This window comes from Rhinatrema bivittatum, chromosome 2 (genome assembly GCF_901001135.1).
Source record: "Rhinatrema bivittatum chromosome 2, aRhiBiv1.1, whole genome shotgun sequence".
NCBI lineage: Eukaryota > Metazoa > Chordata > Amphibia > Gymnophiona > Rhinatrematidae > Rhinatrema > Rhinatrema bivittatum.
The window spans coordinates 784,640,323-784,664,109 of NC_042616.1; positions in this window are offsets into that span (position 1 = coordinate 784,640,323).

Sequence of the window (23,787 nt, forward strand, 5' to 3'; positions counted from 1 at the left end):
TCCAACTTAATATCATTAAGATGTTAAGTCAGGCATTAATTTCTGAGAGTAATTCCGGGCGGATTTACGCGAGCAGGGCTTTGAAAATCCGCCCGTTAGAGAATAGCCACTTTTTTTGGGTACTTGCCAGGTTCTTGTGGCCTGGATTGGCTACTGTTGGAAACGGGATGCTGGGCTTGATGGACCCTTGGTCTGACCCAGTATGGCATTTTCTTATGTTCTTATGTTCTTATGCCACTGTTTTTGATGCCCTATTTTGGAGCCTTGGGGTGTTCTTCCCTCACTAGCTTTCTTCTTGGTTTATTATACTGGGGGTGTTTTGTCTGCAGAGCATGTTAAAAAAAAAAAGGCAACAGATACAGTTTACTTCTACCACAGCATCTGCTCTAAATGTTTTCATTTTCTTCTACCCCTACATAATCCAAGACTGGATCTTCCACCATTTGTTCATTGTATTGGGGTGGATTGTTCACAAATACTTAAATCTATAGGAAGAAATATAGGCAGAAGAGAAAACAGAGGGAAAAACATTTTCATGTTCTGAATGTAATAACAATTTCATTCAACCAGCCCATTTCACAAGAAAATCAAAATTCCACCCAGCAGCTAGATCAAGTTCAAGCAGGGAATGTAATAAAATCTTCCTTACTAAAGCAAATCTCACAAATAAGAGAAGAGAAGAGACGGCTGAGGGGGGATCTGATAGAGGTGTTTAAAATCATGAGAGGTCTAGGACGGGTAGATGTGAATCGGTTATTTACTCTTTCAGATAATAGAAAGACTAGGGGACACTCCATGAAGTTAGCATATGGCACATTTAAAACTAATCGGAGAAAGTTCTTTTTTACTCAATGCACAATTAAACTCTGGAATTTGTTGCCAGAGGATGTGGTTAGTGCAGTTAGTATAGCTGTGTTTAAAAAAGGACTGTATAAGTTCTTGGAGGAGAAGTCCATTACCTGCTATTAATTAAGTTGACTTAGAAAATAGCCACTGCTATTACTAACAATGGTAACATGGAATAGACTTAGTTTTTGGATACTTGCCAGGTTTTTATGGCCTGGATTGGCCACTGTTGGAAACAGGATGCTGGGCTTGATGGACCCTTGGTCTGACCCAGCATGGAATGTTCTTATGTTCTTAAGAGGAAAGCCTCACTGGGGAGAAACCATTTGCATGTTCTGAATGTTATTCTGAATGTTATAAATAGTTCCTTTAGAAAGCCCATTTCAGAAGAAAATCAAAATTCCACCCAGTAGCTAGTTCAAGCAGGGAATGTAATAACAGCTTATTTCAAGAAAATGATGCTCAGTTCATTTTCTTGTACTGAATCCAAAAATTGGCAAGTGCTTCAATAGAATGACTAGCATCTCCTATGCCACTCTTCCTTGCAGCTGTACTCCTCATGCTCCAAGTTGGGGGTCTTTGTGACACTCAGCCTTGTTGCCATGTCTTGCTGACAATACCCCATACCTTATACCTTGTGGTGTCTCTATCTCTCTGGCTGACTGCTTTGCATCTCTTAGGTTGCTTTTGTGCCTTGATGTCATGCTTTGGGTTGCTTGGTCTCTTTATCAGTGTCTTGGAGGTTTTCCTGCTATTTTTTCTGCTTCATTCCCCCATCATGGTGCCTTAGGATGCTGATGCCACTTTTGGTGACAATTTGCCTGTAGAGCTGGTGCTTTCTTTTAGAGTCTTGGGATATTCTACCCCTACTTTACTCCTCTCTAGATGCTTTAGACAACCTCTGCCAATGCTGATACCCCTTTGCCCATTTACAGAGACAAGCTACTCATGCCACATTTTTTTGTGCCACTTTTCCACAGTCTAGGTAAATTGGAGTTCTTTCCCCCTTCTGTTGATTTCTTCCATCAGGATTCATGAGAATTAATGAGAAAGCACTAATTCTGGAGCACAAAACAGACTGCACTGCTTCCCCCATTAATGACAAATGAAAAAACATAAAAACACATTTGTTCTTTTCATGTTGAAACTAATGAAATGCATTTAGGTCCCCATGAAACAAATGGAAAAAAATGAAGCACATTTTTTTCTTCTGTACATCTCTAATAGCAGCCAACCATTGGCAGTGAAGTTGTATTCTGACTTGAATATTTGGGAGGGGAAACAGCAGAAAAGCAGGACTACTGAATAGGGATGTGAATCGGGCTTCGGACGATTGAAAATATCGGACGATATTTTCAAAATCGTCAGAAATCGGGGGCTCCCGATAAGAGAACCCCTCGATTTTGTTCCTGGGGTTCTCTTATCGTATTGGGGGAGGGCGGGAAAAATGGCACACCAAAACATTCCCTAAACCCACCCCGACCCTTTAAAACTGTTCCCTTAGCTTCCCCCACCCTCCTGAACCCCCCCAAAAACTTTTTACAAGTACCTGGTGGTCCAGTGGGGGTCCCGGGAGCCATCTCACGCTCTCGGGCCGTCAGCTGCCACTAATCAAAATGGCGCCGATGGCCCTTTGCCCTTACCATGTGACAGGGTTTCCGTGCCATTGGCCAGCCCCTGTCACATGGTAGGAGCACTGGATGGCCTGCGCCATTTTTAAAGATGGCGCCGGCCGTCCATTACTCCCGTGGCTGTCAGCGGGCTCGAGAACCGACACCGGCAAAATTGAGCGTCGGCTGTCAAACCCGCTGACAGCCGCAGCTCCGGGCTAAAAGGAGGCGCTAGGGACGCGCTAGTGTCCCTAGCGCCTCCTTTTCCCTGTTTCTACCGCACCACCTAATTTGAATACTGAATTGCATGCATCAGCAAGGGGCCGGTGCATGCGCCGGGAGAGCGGGCGTTCGTCCGCTCTCCCGCGGACTCTACTGAAACGGCCTGTGTGTCAGAGAGAGAGTGAAATAGAGAGCGGTACAGCAATTCTGTCTGTCCACTAGCAGGGTACTGGAGAGAGAAGACTGCAGGGCTAATTGAAAGTATCTCTCTGTCTCACACTACAGTGTAGTCTTCTACTCTACAGCTAGCTTTAGAGACAGATTTCAATGAATAGTGGCTTTCCAACCTGAGTCTCATTAATTTTTCTCTGTCTTAGAGAGAGAGAGAGAATGTGTGTGCTCAAAAGGTATCAGAATGTATACACTGAGGGGCGGATTTTCAGAGCCCTGCTCGCGTAAATCCGCCCAAAACCGGGCGGATTTACGCGAGCAGGGCCCTGCGCGCCGGGAAGCCTATTTTACATAGGCCTCCCGGCGCGCGCAGAGCCCCGGGACTCACGTAAGTCCCGGGGTTTTCGGAGGGGGGCGTGTCGGGGGCAGGCCCGGTCGTCGCGGCGTTTCGGGGGCGTGTCGGCAGCGTTTTGGGGGCGGGTACGGGGGCGTGGCTACAGCCCGGGGCGGTCCGGGGGCGTGGCCGCGCCCTCCGCACCCGCCCCCAGGTCGCGGCCCGGTGCGCAGGAGGCCCGCTGGCGCGCGGGGATTTACGTCTCCCTCCGGGAGGCGTAAATCCCCCGACAAAGGTAAGGGGGGGGGTTTAGACAGGGCCGGGTGGGTGGGTTAGGTAGGGGAAGGGAGGGGAAGGTGAGGGGAGGGCAAAGGAAAGTTCCCTCCGAGGCCGCTCCGATTTCGGAGCGGCCTTGGAGGGAACGGGGTAGGCAGCGCGGCTCGGCGCGCGCCGGCTATACAAAATCAATAGCCTTGCGCGCGCCGATCCAGGGATTTTAGTGGATACGCGCGGCTCCGCGCGTATCTACTAAAATCAGGCGTACTTTTGCTTGAGTCTGATGCGCAAGCAAAAGTAGGCCTATTCGCGCTTTTTGAAAATCTACCCCTGAGTGTATGTGTGATGACATTTTTACATACACTGAGTTACTGAGTATACTGTTGTATTGTAGTACACTACTCTTGTATAGCCAGTCAGTAGACAGTGTGTGCAACTGACAAGTTTTCTAACTCTACTTGCTAAGCAGTTCTCTTAGCCTGTCAACTTCTTTTTGACTTCATCATCATCATTGTGTCCCACTTTTCCAACCAAAGAGTTTAAAGGATGTTACAGCAGTCTAAAGTTTACATTCATAGTTTTACAAGTGGGAAAGGATGGACCTGCACAGAGTGGCAGATACCACCCAAGGAACTTGCTCAGCAGACTTGATGGATCTTTTTGGTCTTGATCTGCTGTTATTTACTATGTTACTTGATCAGTAGTACTGAGTGAATACTCTACAATTAATAAATTGTAATATCAAAACCCCTAGTAGCCACTATTTCTAATTGTATCATACCATTGTGAGGAAAGGTAAGAGGACAGAATGGCTGCAGTCCAAAAATTGGCAGAAGCAGAGGACTGAGTGTTCCTGCAGAGTCTGCCAAGCTTGGCACAAGCACAAGCACTGCCAGTACCAGTATTGTTGTGGTCCTGGCCGCGAGCACCGTGGCCAGGCCTTTACCTCCTTGTTCCCGGACCTGCTCCCGCCTCTGGAGCCCTGGCTTGTGGCCTGTTTGGTGGCATCCCCACTGGGGCTGCGCCACCGCGAAGGTGCCTGGGGACGCCCTGTTCCTAGGCGCACGCCACTTGGGCGCCTTTCTAGCCAGTTTCCCGCCAGTGGTGACTCCGCCCAGTTCCTGACATCAGACGCCGCGGCCTTGATAAGCCGGCCGCGGCCATTCAGTCCTCGCCTTGCAACGAGTTAGCTTCCCAGTTTCCTTTTGCGCTGTGCCCCGGAGTGACTCGCTTGGCTTCGTCGCTCCATTCCTGCTACAGTACCTGCTTAGTTCCTGCCTGCCTGCTACAGTACCTGCTTGGTTCCTGTCTGCTTGCTACAGCGCCTGCTTGGTTCCTGCCTGCCAGCTACTGTACCTGCTTGGTTCCTGCCTGCCAGCTACAGTACTTGCTTGGTTCCTGTTTACCTGCCACAGTTCCTGCCTGGTTCCAGTACCTGAGCCTTGCTACAGTTCCTGCCTGGTTCCAGTACCTGAGTCCTGCTATAGTTCCTGCCTGGTTCCAGTACCCGAGTCTTGCTACAGTTCCTGCCTGGTTCCAGAACCTGAACCCAGTTACAGTATTGCTACTGTCTTAGTCTGGTTCCAGTTACCTGTCCTGATCCACGACCCACCTAAGTCCCAGTGGCCGGGTGAGGCTTCGGCTTCCAAGGGTGAAGCCACCTAAGTCCCAGCAGTTGGGCTCCTACGGGCTCCTTCCGGGAAAGTACCAGCTTCCAGGGTGAAGAGCATCTACGTCCCGTCTGAACATCTGCCTCCTGGCCTGCTATTCATTAGAGACATTGACCATCTATTCCCAGTCACCAGCAGGTCGGCCCAAGGGTCCACTAAACAGAGACTCCCACAACAGATTGCAAGGCCATGGACTCGGCGGATGCGCCTGTTCCCTTGGACCTGCCAGGGTTGGCCAAGCAGCTGCAGTATCAACTAGAGATGTGAATCGTGTCCTTGATCGTCTTAACGATCGATTTCGGCTGGGAGGGGGAGGGAATCGTATTGTTGCCGTTTGGGTGTTTAAAGTATCGTGAAAATCATGAAAATCGTGAGCCGGCACACTAAAACACCCTAAAACCCACCCCCGACCCTTTAAATTAAATCCCCCACCCTCCCGAACCCCCCCAAATGCCTAAAATTACCTGGGGGTCCAGCGGCGGTCCGGAACGGCAGCGGTCCGGAACGGCCTCCTGCAATTGAATCGTGTTATCTTCAGCCGGCGCCATTTTTCAAAATGGTGGTGCAAAATGGCGGCGGCCATAGACCAACATGATTCGACTGCAGGAGGTCGTTCCGGACCCCCGCTGGACTTTTGGCAAGTCTTGTGGGGGTCAGAAGGCCCCCCCAAGCTGGCCAAAAGTCCCTGGGGTCCAGCGGGGGTCCGGAAAACGATCTCCTGCCGCAAATCGTTTTCAGTACGGAAAATGGCGCCGGCAGGAGATCGACTGCAGGAGGTCGTTCAGCGGCGGTCCGGAACCCCCGCTGAACGACCTCCTGCAGTCGATCTCCTGCCGGCGCCATTTTCCGTACGGAAAACGATTCGCGGCAGGAGATCGTTTTCCGGACCCCCGCTGGACCCCAGGGACTTTTGGCCAGCTTGGGGGGGCCTTCTGACCCCCACAAGACTTGCCAAAAGTCCAGCGGGGGTCCGGAACGACCTCCTGCAGTCGAATCGTGTTGGTCTATGGCCGCCGCCATTTTGAAAAATGGCGCCGGCTGAAGACAACACAATTCAATTGCAGGAGGCCGTTCCGGACCGCTGCCGTTCCAGACCGCCGCTGGACCCCCAGGTAATTTAAGGCATTTGGGGGGGGTTTCGGGAGGGAGGGGGATTTAATTTAAAGGGTCGGGAGTGGGTTTTAGGGGGTTTTAGTGTGCCGGTTTTCCTGCCCTCCCCCTTCCCCCGATTTACGATTTTTTGACGATAAATCGGGGGAATTGGTATTGTATCGTGGCCCTAACGATTTTTGACGATTTAAAATATATCGGACGATATTTTAAATCGTCAAAAAATGATTCACATCCCTAGTATCAACAACAATACCTGCTACAGTTCTTGCCTGGTTCCAGTACCCGAGTTTTGCTACAGTTCCTGCCTGGTTCCAGAACCCGAACCCAGTTACAGTATTGCTACTGTCTTAGTCTGGTTCCAGTTACCTGTCCTGATCCACAACTCGCCTAAGTCCCAGTGGCCGGGCCCCTACAGGCTCCTCCCGGGGAGGCTTCGGCTTCCAAGGGTGAAGCCACCTAAGTCCCAGCAGTTGGGCTCCTATGGGCTCCTCCCAGGGGAGTACCAGTTTCCAGGGTGAAGAGCATCTACGTCCCGCCTGAACATCTGCCTCCCGGCCTGCTATTCATTAGAGACATTGACCATCTATTCCCAGTCTCCAGCAGGTCGGCCCAAGGGTCCACTAAACTGAGACTCCCACAACAAGTATGTAAAAAGGGTGTCATGCCCAGAAGCTAAAAAGAGGTTTTTTAGCAGATGAAAACCAGCAATGGCAGTCTCAAGCCATAAAAAGTTAAAGTTGGGAAATCATGTGATACTGTCACCTATTCCTCTCTCATTTGCTTTGCAACAGGGGCAAAAGGCAGAAAAACCATTGGAGGCTGATCTGAGCAGTACAGGAACAGGGGAAGAAATGCAGCATCCAAAGCCAGCACTATGCCCTCCCTGATTACTGTTTCTCAGGCAATTGAGGTGGTATTTGCAAAAACTGATTCAAATAAAGAATTGTGTCCTGGATTCCCTAGCACTGGCATCAGGAAAAGAGGGCACCAGTACTAGCTTGAGGATCCCGTCTGCCACTCCAAGCAGAATCAGCAGCAGGAGCAGCAGCAAAATCATTGAAAAGGAGAAAAGGTTTTCCCAAGCTAATCCCATGGCCTCTTCCATAGTCAGGTGGCAGGTCAGCAGCCTCCAGCCTCTCATCAGCAGCAGCAAGCCCATCACAGAGCAGATGGGGTGGTGTTCCATATAATTGTCCCATGGCAAGAGGCAGGCAGTGTTAAAATCAAGTCAAGATGCATCAGATTGCCCTGGATGACCACCAGCCCCTACAGATAATGGAGAACCTGGACTTTAAGCATGTGTTGCATCTCTTATCCCCCAATTACAAAGTTCGCTCCAGGACTACATTCATTATGCAGTTTCTTCTACCCTGTACAATCAATGCCATAGTCACAGAGGGGAGTAACATACATGTCACCGGTGACATCTGGACCAGTCAGAATGCTATATAAGCCTAACACACTCTGATGGCAAACTGGTGGTAGCTGGCCAAGGCAGGGTACAGCTAAGATGTGCTGCCCACCCAAGTGATGGATATTAGTCTGACCATGGGCACTACTTGCCAAATCTACCTCCCCACCTGTTTCCTATGCCCTTCCTCTCTCTTGGTTCAGTCAGCAACTTGCTGTATTGTTCTGCTACTGTCTTACTGCCCAGCCTGTTCCTTCTACCCTAATTCTGTCTTTGTTGTACTGGAGTGTTTTGTTCCCATAAAGAAAACATTCAAAAAAATTAAACTTTTCTCCTCCTACCCACCTCTTTCCTGGTTTAGTGCCTTGTTCTGCCACTATTCTTGGCCATCTCAATGTACTTAGGAGAACTCCTATCCCTGGTGGATCTGTTTTAATTTTTGCTATTGTGCTTTCTCCCATACCTCTAATGCTACACCTTGGGAGTTTTGCTACCATGACACAGACTTGCTGCCATTCATCCCCTGATGCTACACTTTGGTGATCTTGTTGCCATACTTAAAACTCTTCACCTTGTGAGTCTTGCTGCCACTGTGCATTGCTTCCATACCCCTGATGCTACCTGCTTATTAGCAGATGATATAGGCAGAATAATCATTCACAGCTGTCTGCTCTTTATCTACATCCACCAGGGCTTCTTCAGGCTTAACCACAACCTTTCTATTCCAATTTTCCAGTTTAAAGGTATCCTCATGGTCTAGTTTAAAAGCTGCTCTATCCCTATTTTAAAGATTAGTTCCAGCATCCATGTTCCACCCTGGTTAAGGTGAAGCCCATCCTATCATAATAGGCTCCCCCTTTCTCAGAATGTTCCCCAATTCCTAACAAATCTAAAATCCCTCTTTCCTGTACTATCATCTCATCTATGCATTAAGTACATAAGATTTGCCATTCTGGGTCAGACCAAAAGTCTAGTATCAAGCCTAGTTTCCTGTTTCAAACAGTGTTCAATCCAGATGACAAGTACCTGGCAGAATCCCAAGGGGCAGATATTGTAGATTACTTGCTGCTTATCCCAGGGATAAGAAGTGAATTTCTGCATCTTCAGTTTGGAGAAGAGGACTGCTGGGGAGAGATATGATAGAGGTCTTTAAAATAATGAGTGGAACGGAATGCGTAAATGTTCATCTGTTGTTTACTCTTTCAAAGAGTACAAAGGCTAGGGACACACAATGAAGTTACTAGGTGATGCATTTAAATCTAATAAGAGAAAATATTTTTTTGCTCAATGCATAATTAAGCTCTAGAATTTGTTGCCAGAGGATGTGGTGAAAGCTCTTAGTGTAGCTGCGTTTAAAAAGGTTCCTGGAGGAAAAGTCCATAAACCATCATTAAGGTGGAGTTGCAGAAATCCACTTCTTATCTCTGGGATACCCCTTTGGGAGCCTGCCAGGTTTGCTCCCTCCAAGGAGTGACTATGTGTGTGCAAATTATTTTTCATATGGGCCAGAATTTTTTTTAACCAACAAATTTTAAGTGCCAGTATTAAAATTGCATTTCTGTATATAGCACAAAGAAAGATTTATGTGAGCGACCATGTAAAACCTGTGAGTGATTCTGTGAAATGTATAAGCAGTTGCTCATGTGCTCAGCTTAGCGGGAACTATGCTTTTAACCTGGGTTGGCCATTATTGGAAACCAGATACTGGGCTTGTTAGACATTTGATCTGACCCAGTATGGCAAATCTTATGCACTTATATATCATTTAATGGTCCAACTGATTCTCTCGCAGGCTTTTTACTTCAAATATACCTGAAAAAAAAATTTGAGTTTTTTTGCTTCCACAGCAAGCGTCTTTTCAAATTCTCTCTATGCCCTTGCAATGCATTGCATCTAACCTGAAATGAGATGACCTGTACCATCACCCTGACAAATCCTGTAAAGGAGAGGTTTTCTGGAGGAGGCTTTTTTCCGTTGTCAGGATGTGACATTTCTGAAAGGAGACCATCTGATGCATCATTGGAAACATTGGAGGTTTTCCCCCATGGAGTCATACGGACCCTTGTCTTCATTACCCAAAGAAGGGTATGGGGCCCTAGGTGCTTGACCTCCAGCCAGTGGTACATGCACTAACTCAATTGGCCCTAGGGGTTCAGGCCCCAATGTCATCCCAACAGCGGCTCAAGGAGGGATGGTGTCAGTCAGTGACCTGATGCTGAGGCTCTGCACTGCCTTCTCCACAGCCAGCTGCACTTGCCTCTCCAGCTCTTGCTCAAAGACTGCCAATGCCAAGAACAACTGGGACCCAGGAGGTGTAATCAAATCTTCTACGGAACCAAGAGGAGAATAGGTGACAGGTATCAGAACCATTGGAGACTGTCTCATAACCCAGGTATCAATAGATGATTGGCTTTCCTCACCATGGGGATGTTTTGGGGGCATCATATCAGCAGTTTATGCATCTCTGTGCCTGGCACCATACATTGACAGGAACCAATGCTGCTCGGATCAGTCCTTCCCTGGTGCCAAGGCTCAAGATAATGACCCCCAACATCTTCGACCTGGGGGAGGCAGATGTTGGCCTGACTCCAGCATCCCTAGCAGCCACCAACGCTGATGGAACCCATGGTCCCGCTGATGTCGATGGCACAGTGTCCATTGGTGCAGCTCTGTGGCTCCTCAATGCCAATGCTGACGCTGATGAGCCAGTCTTCTGCAGCCCAAAGAGTTGCTCCATCTTGTTGAGCCGAATCTTATGCCCTTTAGGGATCATCTGAGCACACTTGCTGCGATCCCGGATGTTGTGCGATGCAAGTGCCCCCAAGCAGAGGATATATCGATTATGGGAGTCCATGATTGACATAATTCTCGAGCATTGAGGGCCCGGCTTAAACCCAGATGTGAACATGTTGACTCAAAATAAAAGAGAAGCAAATTCAAACTCAATGGCGGAAGCTTACGATGACTGGTGGACACCAAAAGCACTGCAGCTCGGGGAAAACAATTGCGAAAGAAAACGTACCCAAAACACTGCAAAACCTGACTAAGATTATAAGAGGAGAACTGGGAGCAACCCGAGTCAATCATGATCATGAAAAAATACTGAAAATTAAGCTTTATAAGAAGTTAGAAAAGGAGAGAAAGAGAAACTCAATCTTGCCATGACACACGAGGCTCCACAGAAAAAAAGAGACTGAAGGGACCACATGTGGATGTGTGGTATAATGCATGCTGAGTATATTCAGAGAGGCTCAGTCAAAGTTCTAGAAACTGTGTTACAAGTTTTCTGTGCCAGGCTCCATCCAATGATGTCACGCATGTGTGAGGACTGCCATCCTGCTTGTCCTCAGAAAATAAGTGCCTTGTTTACACTAGTGTTTTTACTCCCCATTGTAGCAAATCAAAATGTGGAAGCCCAGTTTCAAGGTTCCAAAGTTTATGTTAACCTTTCAAAAAAGAATGAAACTAAAATACAGGTAAGCTGTTCAAAGCTCTGGACTATAATCTGTTCTGAAGATTACAGTTTAGGGGTTCCTAGGAGTTGATGAATATCAAGCTATGTTCTTTATTACACTAACAGGATGTGTGGGCTATGTTAACATGAGGATATTTGAAGTATTGTTTAGACTCTGAAGTAACATTAGCAGTTTATTATAACATGCTATAAAACAAATGAGAAAATGTCTCTGAAGACAAGTGATCTGATTAATCATCAAACTGCCCAGTCATGCAAATGTATTGCATATGCAGACAGTTGGGACTAAACAATGTCAGCAACTACTGTGCTTTTTGAGATATACTTGAGTGAAATGTTGTGCATATTGTTGATGATCTAAAACTAACAAAAACTGATAAAACGTGAGAGACATTGTGGAAGGGATAGAAGGTAAAGATTGTCTATTTGCGGATGATACTAAGATCTACATCAGAGTGGACATGCTGGAAGGAGTACAGAGAATGAGACGGGATTAAGGAAGCTGGAGGAGTGGTCGAAATTATGGCAGCTGGGATTCAATGCCAAGAAATGCAGAGTCATGCATCTGGGGTGTGGTAATCCGAAAGAACTATATGCATTCGGGGGGTGAAGGACTGATGTGCACAGAGCAGGAGAGAGACCTTGGGCTGATAATGTCTAACGACCTGAAGTCAACAAAGCAGTGTGACACAGAGATAGCCAAAACCAGAAGAATGCTGGGCTGCATAGAGAGAGGAATATCTAGTAAGAAAAGGGAAGTGATAATCCACTTGTACAGGTCCTTGGTGAGGCCTCACCTGGAGTACTGTGTTCAGTTCTGTAGACCGTATCTCAAAGGAGACAGAGGCAGGATGGAGGCAGACCAGAGAAAGGCGACCAAAATGGTGGGTGGTCTCCATCGAATGACTTATGAGAAGAGGTTGAAGAACCTGAATATGAATACCCTGGAGGAGAGGAGGAGCAGGGGTGTTATGATACAGATCTTCAGATACTTGAAAGGTTTTAATGATCCATGGTCATCAACAAAACTTTTCCATTGAAAACAATTTAGTAGAACTAGGGATCACAATTTGAAACTCCAGGGAGGAAGACTTAGAACCAATGTCAGGAAATATTTCTTCACTGAGAGGGTGATGGATGCCTGGAATGCCCTTCCGGAGGAAGAGGTGAAGACTAAAACTGTGAAGGATTTCAAAGGGGCATGGGATTAACACTGTGGATCCCTAAAAGGCTAGAGGATAGGAATAAATAAAAAAGCTTAACCGGCATGGAGTGGCAGTTACTACCCTTAAGAGAAACATGGGGGTATCCTGCCCGGAGCGGCAGTTACTACCTTGGGAAGCTTGCTGGGCAGACTAGATGGACCATTTTGGTCTTTTTCTGCCGTCATTACTATGTTACTATAATTAGAAAGAGACATTTCTATTTAAAAGAGGGCTTTTCAGATCAGAGTTCTACCTAGTCTACCCAGAATTTGTAGAACAATTACTTTTGCAGTGCAGTTGTAGTTTAATGTTGTGCTACACTGTTTTTAGGTTTTCAGCTCCTTTACTACTGTGCTACCCTATAGTTTCTTCTTTATTTAATATCCTTCAAAATACAAAACATTTTATTTTTTAACATTTTCTTCATATCCTTATAAAATGTCTGAGAATGCACAGAAGTAAAGATTATTAAATGAAAAACAATCAAAAACTGATTTGTCAAACCTCATCAGAGAGCCAGAGACATTGTAGACTGTGATACCCATTAAAGAGCAAATAGAACATTTTGTACTGCATTGTTGTGAGCTCCGACCACGCTCACCCGCGGCCAGACCTCCCTACCTCCTCCACACGGCCGGCTCAGGATCTTCCTCGTGGCGGGCAACGGCGCACGGGCCACGGCGCTACTACTCCTGGACGTCGGGGTTCAGCATCGGGAAAGTCGCAGCGAGTCCCGCCTCTTAAAGGGGCCGCGACGCCGAGACCAGGCTGGCCCCGGAAGATGACATCATCAGCCAGGGAGATTTAAACTCCCTCGGAGGAAGGTAGGACGCCTTTGCAACAGGTTCCTGTGCTTGGCTGCTGTTTCCCCTGTTTCTACTGTTTTCTGGCTTGACTTGGACTGGTTTTGGATTTCTGCTTGCTGCCTGGAACCCGGACTGAGTTTGCTTGACGCCTGCCTTGACCCTCGCCTGGAACCTGGACTGAGTTTGCTTGCCGCCTGCCTTGACCCTTGCCTGGAACCCGGACTGAGTTTGCTTGCCGCCTGCCTTGATCCTTGCCTGGAACCCGGTCTGAGTTTGCTTGCCGCCTGCCTTAACCCTTGCCTGGAACCCGGACTGTGGTTGCTTGCCGTCTGCCTTGATCCTTGTCTGGAACCGGACTGCGTGCTCGCCACCCTTCAGAGGACGCCGTGCCAAGGTTGTGTTGCAGAACTTTCCACCTTCCGGGGACGAGTTCACCTGGGCACTACAGGTGGGTGTCATCTCTCGTCCCGGTCCAAGGATCCACTACCATAACAGATTGCAAAGGCCATGGATCCGGTGGATTTGACTGGTCTCCAGGCTATTCCAGGCTTAGCCCAACAGCTTATGCAGCAACGACAACAGCAGCAGCAACAGCAGCAGAGTCTGGAGGCGTTAACGGCCACTGTGGAACGCCTGGTCCGTTGTCTTGATTCTGCTCATGGAGCCGAGGCGGCCGCTCCCGCACCTACACTTCCAAGTACCTCTGCTTCGGTTTCTCACATGCTTCCACTGCCTCGCTTTTCGGAAGATGCAAAACAGTGCCGAGGTTTCCTGAACCAATGTTTCATCAGATTTTCCTTGCAAGGGCAGCAATTTCCTACCAACCAGATGAATACTTCTTTCATCGTTTCTTTGCTAGATGGGAAAGCCATGGCTTGGGCCTCTCCCATCTGGGAGCGAGGGGATTCCATTTTGAGCGACCTATTCAGGTTTGTCCAGACCTTCCGCCAGGTGTTTGATGAGCCAGGACGGCTGGCCACAGCTTCCTCGGAACTCCTCAACCTGCGACAAGGTACCCGTACCTTGGCTGACTTCGCGATTGATTTTCGCACCCTCGCCTCAGAACTAGGATGGCGTCCAGACTGTCTACGGGGCATCTTCCTTGAAGAGTTATCACCACGCATCAAGGACGAACTCGCTGGCCGTGAGATTCCGGAGGATTTGGATGCTCTCATCGACCTGGCAGGCCGTATAGACCGACGTTTACAACAGCGCGCCATGGAAGCAAGAGCACCTCGACATATGGTTCCCTTTGCTCCAAGCTTCTCTCGTCTGTTGGTTACCCCTACCACTACTGAAGCCTCAGCAGAAAACAGGGAGGAGCCCATGCAGTTAGGCAGAAGTCAGCTGACTGCAGAAGAAAAGCAATGCCGGAGGAGGATGGGACTTTGCTTATACTGTGGCAACAGAGGGCACCTCTTGGCTCAATGCCCGGAGCGCCCGGGAAACTACCGAACCTAGGTGTCTCCGAGGAGCAGACCCTAGGGAGCAACCTGGCTCCTCACTTCATCATTCCAGTTATGTTGCAGTGTGATCAAGGATCCTTCACCACTCAGGCTCTGGTGGACTCCGGAGCCGGAGGGAACTTTATCTTGGTTGAATTAGTCCATCAGCTACAACTCCCGATACTTCCTCGCAAGATGCCATTATTCATTTCGTCTATCCAAGGGGAGAATCTTCCCGGACGGGTCACCACTTGTACTGCTCCCATAACTGTCCAGACCGGGATCCTCCACCATGAAGAGATATCCTTCTTTATCTTGGAGAAAGCTGTTCACCCAGTGGTACTGGGTCTACCCTGGTTACAAAGACACTCTCCTACTATAGACTGGAAGACCCTCCAAGTTTCTGCCTGGGGTTCAGACTGCTTTGGGACCTATATCCGACGGAGACCTCAACCAGTGATACTGGTAATCATCACTAGGATCCCAGTACCCTCCCCAATACTCCGAGTTCATGGACATCTTCTCTAAAGAGAAAGCTGAGATCCTTCCCATCCACTGAAGGTTCAACTGTGCTATTAACTTACTTCCTAATACCAGCCCACCCAGGGGGCAGGTTTACCCCCTCTCTGGTCCTGAATCACAGGCTATGTCACAATATATTAAGGAAAACCTCGAACGGGGGTTCATCCACTCTTCTACATCTCCAGCAGGGGCAGGGTTTTTCTTCGTTCCTAAAAAGGACGGTTCCTTGAGACCTTGCATTGACTACAGAGGACTCAACGCCATCACTCGCAAGGATTGAAATCCTCTTCCACTAATACCTGAATTACTCGATCAGTTGCACGGAGCCAGAATCTTCTCTAAACTAGATTTACGTGGTGCTTATAACCTAGTCCGAATTAAGCCTGGAGATGAGTGGAAGACCGCATTTAATACCCATGATGGCCACTACGAATACCTTGTTATGCCATTTGGCCTGTGTAATGCGCTTGCGGTCTTCCAGAATTTAATGAACAAAGTATTCCGGGACATGTTGTATAAACAAGTGATCATTTACCTGGATGATATTCTTATCTACTCGAAAGACCTGGCTACTCATCGCAAGGATATCAGACAAGTTCTACAACGTCTCAGAGAAAATAGGCTATTCGTTAAACTTGAAAAATGTCTTTTCGAGAGACAATCTATACCTTTTTTGGGATTTATTGTTTCCACCACGGGGTTTCAAATGGATCCGGATAAAGTGGCTAGTATTCAGGATTGGCCACGACCAGGGGGGCTTCGAGCGATACAACGGTTTCTTGGCTTTGCCAATTTTTACCGGAACTTTATTCCACATTACTCTCATATTGTAGCGCCGATTACTGCTCTGACCAAGAAGGGAGTTGACCCCAAGAAGTGGCCTTGTGAAGTGGTACAAGCATTTGAAAGACTCAAGACTGCCTTCCTACAAGAACCTTGCCTTCACCACCCGGACGCCACGCGGCCATTTATAGTGGAGGTAGATGCCTCCGAAGTGGCGGTTGGAGCAGTCCTCAGTCAACACTCGGATCGAGGCATCTTATTTCCCTGCTCTTACTTTTCCCGGAAATTTTCTCCCGCCGAGAAAAATTATGGAATCGGCGATAAGGAGCTGTTGGCCATCAAGATGGCCTTCGAGGAGTGGAGACAATGGTTAGAGAGGGCGCAACACACCATTACGGTATATACGGACCATAAGAATTTAGAATACCTCATCAGAGCCCAGCGCCTCAATCCTCGCCAAGCCCGCTGGTCATTATTCTTTAGTCGTTTTGACTTTGTACTACGATATTGTCCAGCTGCCAAGAACATTCGCGCGGATGCGCTTTCCAGATCATATGAGACGTAGGACACACAAGAGACTCTTTATATTATAGATCCAGCCAAATTGATGCTCGCTACTACCGAAACTGCACCCCCAGGGAAGACGGTAGTGCCACTTCGCCTTCGCCCCAAAGTGCTTTCCTGGGCACACGATTCCCTCACTGCAGGCCATCCCGGGAGAGCACGTACCTTGGAGCTGTTATCTCGCTATTACTGGTGGCCTCAGATGAAGGGGGATGTGCGGGCATACGTAACCTCGTGCCCAAAGTGTGCCTAGCAAAAACTATTACCTGGTCGACCCTGGGGCCTCCTCCAGCCTCTTCCGCCTCCTCATGAACCCTGGACCCATATATCCACGGACTTCGTAGTAGATCTTCCTCTGTCATGCGGGAATCAGGTAATATGGGTTGTAGTCGACCGTTTCTCTAAGATGGTACACTTCGTACCCCTGCCCAAGTTACCATCTGCCCCTGAATTGGCTGACCTATTCTCTCTGCATATTTTCCGCCTCCATGGACTTCCTCTTCACATAACCTCTGATAGAGGTCCCCAATTCACAGCCAAATATTGGAGCGCGCTTTGCAGGAAATTTGGCATACAATTGGATTTTACCACAGCTTTTCACCCGCAAGGGAATGGACAGGCGTAACGCATCAACAGAGGGTTGAAGATGTTTTTACGCCTTTTTGTGAACCATCGCCAAGATGATTGGGCCACTCTACTACCCTGGGCCAAATTTTCACATTACTCCCATGTACGCTCGGCCACTGGACAATCTCCGTTTCAGGTCGTTTTTGCAAACAACCGCGGCCCCCACTGCCTCTACCTCTTACTGTTACCTCTCCAGCAGCCCAACTTTTGGCACAGCGGCTCCATGAACTTTGGGAGGTCACTAATGCTCGTCTTCGCCATGCGGCCGAGACCGCAAAACGGATGTCTGACAAGCATTGTTGACCTGCTCCGCAATTCAATGCGGGAGACCGGGTTTGGCTCTGCACCCATCATTTACGCCTCCGGGTCCCTTCCATACGACTCGCTCCCAGATACATCGGACCGTTTCTCATCAGTAGACGTCTGGGGCCTGTAACTTATCGGTTGCGACTTCCCACCAGTCTTCGCATTCATAATTCCTTTCACGTCTTCTTGCTAAAGCCTCTGATTTCCTCTTCATTCCATGATACTCCGCGCCAATCTCCTGTTGTCGAGTCTGATGAGGATCCCATCTATCAAGTATGGGAGATCCTGGATGTTCGCCGTAACCATAGACGGTGGGAGTATCTGATCGCTTGGGAGGAGTTTGGTCCAAAGGAGAACTCCTGGGAACCTGCGGCGAATATTCTGGATAAGTCTTTACTGCACCACTTTCATCTTCTGCATCCCAACAAGCTGGGTCCTTCCAGGAGGGGGCGTAAGAGGGGGGGTACTGTTGTGAGCTCTGATCGCGCTCACCCGCGGCCAGACCTCCTTACCTCCTCCACGCGGCCGGCTCAGGATCTTCCTCGTGGCAGGCAACAGCGCACGGGGCGTGGCGCTACTACTCCTGGACGTCAGGGTTCAGCATCGAGGAAGTCGCAATGAGTCCCGCCTCTTAAAGGGCCACATCACCGAGACCAGACCGGCCCCGGAAGATGACATCATCAGCCAGGGAGATTTAAACTCCCTCGGAGGAAGGTAGGACGCCTTTGCAACAGGTTCCTGTGCTTGGCTGCTGTTTCCCCTGTTTCTATTGTTTTCTGGCTTGACTTGGACTGGTTTTGGAATTCTGCTTGCTGCCTGGAACCCAGACTGAGTTTGCTTGCCGCCTGCCTTGACCCTTTCCTAGAACCCAGATTGAGTTTGCTTGCCACCTGCCTTGACCCTTGCCTGGAACCCGGACTGAGTTTGCTTGCCGCCTGCCTTGACCCTTGCCTGGAACCCAGACTGAGTTTGCTTGCCACCTGCCTTGACCCTTGCCTGGAACCCAGACTGAGTTTGCTTGCCACCTGCCTTGACCCTTGCCTGGACCCCGGACTGAGTTTGCTTGCCGCCTGCCTTGATCCTTCCTGGAACCCGAACTGAGTTTGCTTACTGCCTGCCTTGACCCTTGCCTGGAACCCGGACTGTGGTTGCTTGCCGCCTGCCTTGATCCTTGTCTGGAACCGGACTGCGTGCTTGCCACCCTTCAGAGGACACCGTGCCAAGGTTGTGTTGCAGAACTTTCCACCTTCTGGAGATGAGTTCACCTGGGCACTACAGGTGGGTGTCATCTCTCGTCCCTGTCCAAGGATCCACTACCATAACACTGCATGACCTTTGTAGACCATAAAGGTGCCTTTTTCAGATATTGAACCTTCAAAATGTAAGGCAGTGACTTAGGAGCATACATTGATTTAATTATTCCCTATCTGTTAGCTAAGGTTTAATTTTTAATTACAATTAAGAAATGAAAATAGTCTCTGCAATGTCTTTTTCTTATATTTGAAAGAAGAAATGCTTCATAACAGAGAATTGACCCACATGTTCCTTTGAAAGATACAAAAGACAGGAAACCATCCATTGATTATGGCTGGCCATGGTAAAGTTGGCCAAGTCATGATTTCATCTGGCAAGTGAGGAGGTGGGGGGGAGAAAAGAAACAGATTTTTCTGCTTTGAAGTTTCATTTAACTTTATGGAAAAGTGATCCTATTGGCTGGAAGCCAGTGCTGTGCCACTAACTGGCAAAGTGCCACTTGATGACATTATATCATCAGAGCATGGGATATTTTAATTAATTCATCTCTGGGAACTTATCAGAAAATCTTTAAATTCAAACTGGTGAATGGTAAATTGGCAAGAAACCAAGAACTAATGGTATATGGCTTGCATCTCAGTGACATAGTAAATGAAAGGTCCATTCAATCTGCCCAGCAAAGTGTTTACCCTTTTGAATTCTATTATAGTTCTTGACCTCACTTCTTCTTCCAGGAGGATATTTCAGGCATCCAACGCCCTGTGGGGCTGATGCAAAAAAGTTGCGCTGAAAGCGGGCACTGTGTGTTCAGCACCCGCTTTCATAACACGCCCTCAGGCACCTCTCCTGGAGGCGCGATGCAATATTTAAATTAGGGCTAGCACTGTCGAGGAGGTGCTAGGGGAGATTGTGCCCTACGAGGCGCTAGGCGCCAACTGCTGATTGGTCTCTTTTACTGTAACATGTCAGTGAAAGGACCAATCACCTTTCAGAAGGCTGTCCTGAAAGGGGATTGGTCCTTTCACTGATAAATGTCAGTGAAAAGGACCAATGGGCAATAAGTGAAGGAGTGAATAAATTAATATTAAGTGCCCAACACTTTACAATTGATTTATACACTCCTTCTTGTGCCGGTAGTCAGGTTCGGAGAATGGACGCTGAATTTATCAGCATCCATTTACCTAATCCGTGCATGTGCCAGGGGTTCAGGAAACAGAAGTTTGTCAACTGAGCATCCGCTTCCTTTTCTGCTTGTCTGTACTAGTTTTAGTAGCACTCGGCAATTAACGCCTGCTCTGGGCAGGCATTAATTTCTGATCACTAAAATGTGCGTCCTAGACGCACATTTTTATTTTGCATAGGGACTGAATAGCTAATAGCCTCATTCACATGCATTTGCATGTGATGAGCGCTATTAGTTTCACTCCGCCTTGGACGTGCGTTGTAGAGGCGCTAATCTCCTTATTGCATAAGGGGATTAGTTAGTGCCTATACAACCCGTGTCCAACTGCGAGTTATACAGTGCGCTGGGCTAAGCGCACTGTATTGCATCGGCCCCCTTGAGTGAAAAAGTACTTCCTCATATTGTTCCTTAATGAGATGAGGTAAGGACAAGAATGGTAGGTAATGCATCAATTAGTTAATTGATATATTGCCTATTCATATCTTTAGTCAGTAACAGGCAAGGTATCAAGTACCAATGAAATGTATGATTCAGTCACAGTTGCCTTTGAAGTCTAGGGTAAAAAGAGATGAGCTTATCTTTCTTTCAGGGAAACAGAGGCAGAGCAGTAGACATGAGTAAGTTTTTTTAATTTCCTTGGTGAGAGTAGGCTGTTTCTCTATGAGCAAAGGTGATTTCCTGATTAATATGGAGTGCACAGAAGTGGGTTCTCCAAGCACCCAGCAACTGTATTATTGCCTTAGAACTGCAGAAAAACTCATCTATAATATTCAACAAATATGTGAGACTCAATTGCGAAATCAAATAGTAATTTTTGGCCAGAAATTCATGGGACATACTTTACATTTGATTAAAGAGAGAACTGAAAAGTGATCAGTTATGAAAAGCTAACTTGTCTAGCCTTTCCTATCAAATACATTTTTTCTTTTGCTATAAGATTAAGGGGCAGATTTTAAAACCTGCGTGCGGGCGCAGATTTGTTCGCACAATCCAGCGCGAACAAATCTACGCCCAATTTTATAACATCGGAGCGGCCTCGGAGGGAACTTTCCTTCCGCACCCCCCCCCAGCACCTTCCCCTCCCTTCCCCTACCTAACCCTCCCCCCAGCCTTACCAAGAACCCCCCCTTACCTTTGTTGAAGAAGTTACGCCTGCCTCCTGGCAGGTGTAATTTACGCGCGCCGGCCGTCGGCTGGTCCGTGATCCCGGGCACAGCAGCAAATGGCCACTGTGCCTGGAGGCTCGGGCCCCACCCTGCCCCCCAGACCACCCACACCCCACCCCTTTTTGCAAGCCCCTGGATATACGCGCGTCCCAGGGCTTGCGCGCGCCGTCAAGCCTATGCAAGATAGGCTCGGCACGCGCAGGGGCAGCTTTTCAAGGGTTACGCGCGTATCTTACGTTCGTAACCCTTTGAAAATCTGCCTCGTGTTTTTGCCTCTTCTCAAGTATGAATCTAAATGTGTATCGTAAAAGTGAATCTAATATTTTGCTTGCATTACGTGTAATAGTAATTTGTATCCACTCCATCCCATCCTGCCTATCTCCAGAAGAATCTTTAGCTGTACTGCACATTCTCATGCCCATTCTAAAACACAATTTAGAGGTGGAATTATTTATATAACCCCACTTTGCAGCGGGATTATTGGCAAAATATTGTTGATTAGGGATGGGCAGTCATTTCTTTTACAAAACAGACAATCACAACAAAATTGTCTATTTTGTCTCGTTTCAAGGGACCAGTGAAAGTATTGCACAGTACCTTGAATTGTTGCATAGTAATGGGAGTTACCAGAAGAAGCAGTAAATGTTACAATTTAGGTTAAAAAGTGTCAATTGGGGGAGCAGTTTTAGCTACAGATAAGGCTTGGCATTCCCATTGGCTGTCTCCTTAATTACGGATTTGTGTTGCCAAGATGGCAAGGTGGTGTGTGTGGGGGGAAACTGAGCCACCTGCCACATTGCCAGATTACAAAGATAAACAAACAATAAGGTCAAGAAGTCAGCAGCAGCATAAGCAAAAACTTGCTCAGCAAGTGCGTTTTTTAAATTCGATAATCCCTGCTTATTTTTCGAAAGGGGCCCTGGTATTTTGTGCATATACTTTGATTTCCCCAATCCTGCTTCATTTGTGAAAGAGACAGAGGTACTACTTGTTGATTGGTGCAAATGTTTTTGATTCAGCCAATCAAGTGGTTGCTTCTTGTTTTACCCCATCTTTTTTGACTCAATAGCATAAGAACATAAGAAATTGCCATGCTGGGTCAGATCAAGGGTCCATCAAGCCCAGCATCCTGTTTCCAACAGAGGCCAAAACCAGGCCACAAGAACCTGGCAATTACCCAAACACTAAGAAAACCCCATGCTACTGATGCAATTAATAGCAGTGGCTATTCCCTAAGTAAACTTGATTAATAGCCGTTAATGGACTTCTCCTCCAAGAACTTATCCAATCCTTTTTTTAAACCCAGCTACACTAACTGCACTAACCACATCCTCTGGCAACAAATTCCAGAGATTAATTGTGCATTGAGTGAAAAAGAATTTTCTCCGATTAGTCTTAAATGTGCTACTTTGTCTGAATTATCAAGAGGGCTGGTTACCATATAAAAATGTTGCTAGCAGTAATGTTGTTATGAGTTTGACAGTTGCTTGGTTTTGATTACACATATTACTACCCGCACAGAACAGCAGTTTCTACCCTTAAAATAGGGCTTGTTGAAACCTGCACGGAACAGCACTTACTAGCCTTAACAAAACATATGGGGTAACCTGCATGGAGCAACAGTTATTAGCCTTAATAAAATGTATTAAAAGGGAATTATTGCACAGGATGGCAGTAATACCCGTAATAGAAACAAGGGAGAAACCTACCAGAGCGACAGTTGCTACCATAAGAAACTTGCTGGGATGAGTGGATGGACCATTTCTGCTATAATTACTCTTATTCTTCAAACCCTTCACATGATTCATCTGAATCAGCAGGTTCTGCAAAGATTGTAAAGCCATCGATCAGGATGCTTCAGCCCTATCATGTTAAGTCTTATACACAATAATGCTAAGGAAACAATGATAGAAATCTAGCAATCATTTGACGTTATTGCCTAGTGACAATGCTTTGCAATCCCTCTTTGCTAATTTATTTAAAAAGATTTATGGGGGGCCGTGTCCAAAGCTATTGCTTGAGAGCATGCTCTTCTCTCGAGCTCCCTAGGGCCCGAATGGATTCCCCCCATTTTGCCCCATCTGCAATCTCTTTTAACCACCACAACAGGGTGCTGAGGGGTGCTCAAAATTTTTCCTTCACCTACCCACTCTTGCTTGGCCGGGATAATGAGCCGTGAGAAACGAGCAGGACCCAAGAGGCTTGGCAGTGGAGATGACAATATGGCAGCGGAAGGCCCAAATGTGGAGGGCCTTTCAGAGATTGCAATCAGAGAACTGACTCGTGCCGTCTCCGCTGCACTCGCAGACCAGTTACAGCAGATTCAGTCCTCCATGGATGAAATCCAGGACAAAATGGAGAGCTATGCCTCGGCCTTGACAGCAGCGCAATTAAAAGTGGATGAGCATGAGGAGCAGTTGTCAGGCCTGGATTCCCATGTGGTTGAGCTGGGAAATGCTGCCGGCTCATTGAGGAAAAATTAGATGATCTCGAAAACCAGAGAAGAAACAATTTAAGCACCGTCGGGGTCCCTGAGGCTGTTTCCGGGGAGGAGCTGAAGCGCCTTTACGAGCAGACGATCCAGGAGCGTCTACACCTTGATCTGCGCACTCACACCATCTTAATTAAAAAGGTGCACCGTCTCAGCTCTGGGAGCCTTAATATGAATTGGCCCCGGCAGGTGATTGCAAGGTTCCTAAATTACACAGATAAAGCAAAGATCTTGCAGGCACACTGAGCCAAAAAGTGGCTGGAGTTCCAGGAGGCGAAGCTTCTGATTTTTCCTGATTTCTCCAGCA